We start from the raw sequence: 1,266 nt of genomic DNA, 5'->3' as shown, positions 1-1,266 counted from the left end.
AGCTCAAAGCACACATTGCACCTCACACAAAAATAGTGGNAGACTTCAACACTCCATTCTCATCAATGGACAGATCCTGGAAACAGAAACTAAGCAGAGACACAGTGAAATTAACAGAAGTTATGAAACAAATGGATTTAACAGATATCTACAGAACATTTTATCCTAAAACAAAAGGATATACCTTCTTATCAGCACCTCATAGTACCTTCTGCAAAACTGACCATATAATTAGTCACAAAACAGGCCACAACAGATACAAAAATACTGAAATTATGCCATACATCCAATGAGATCACCATGGACTAAGGTCAATCTTCAATTACTTCATAAATAATAGAAAGCCAACATTCACATGGAATCTGAACAATACTCTGCTCAATGATACCTTGGTCAAGGAAGAAATAAATAGGTTAAAGACTTTTTAGAGTTTAATGAAGATGAAGCCACAACATACCCAAACTTATGGGACATAATGAAAACAGACCTAAGATTCAAACTCATAGCTCTGAGTGCCTCCAAAAAGAAACTAGAGAGAGCATACACTAGCAGCCTGACAGCACACCTAGAAGCTCTAGAAATAAAGGAAGCAGACTCACCCAAGAGGAGTAGACAGAAGAAAATAATCAAACTTGGTTGAAATCAACCAAGTGGAAAGAAAAAGAACTATTCAAAGAATCAACTAAACCAGGAGCTGGTTCTTTGGGAAAATCAACAAGACAGAAAAACCCTTAGCCAGACTAACTTGAGGGCACAAGGACAGTATCCTAATAAACAAAATCCATAATGAAAATGGAGACATAACAACAGAAGATGAGGAATTCCAAAACATCATCAGATCCTACTACAAAGGACTATTCTCAATAAAATTGGATAACCTGGATAAATGGACAAATTTCTAGACAGATACCAGGTACCAAAGTTAAATCAGGATCAGATTAATGATCTAAACAGTCCCATATCCCCTAAAGAAATAAAAGCAGTCATTAATATTCCCCCATCCAAAAAAAAAGCGCAGGATCAGATGAGTTTAGTGCAGAGTTCTATCAGACATTCAAAACAGACCTAATTCCAATTCTCCTCAAACTATTCCACAAAATAGAAATACAAGGTACTCTACCCAATTCTCTCTATGAAGCCACAATTACACTGATACTTAAACCACATAAAGACCAAACAAAGAAAGAGAACTTCAGACAAATTTCCCTTGTGAATATCAATGCAAAAATACTCAATAAAATCATCACAAACCGAATCCAAGAACAC

Source organism: Mus pahari, chromosome 13 (assembly GCF_900095145.1).
Source record: "Mus pahari chromosome 13, PAHARI_EIJ_v1.1, whole genome shotgun sequence".
Lineage (NCBI taxonomy): Eukaryota > Metazoa > Chordata > Mammalia > Rodentia > Muridae > Mus > Mus pahari.
The sequence above is the reverse complement of the archived record's forward strand: the minus strand, read 5'-3'. Positions refer to the sequence as shown.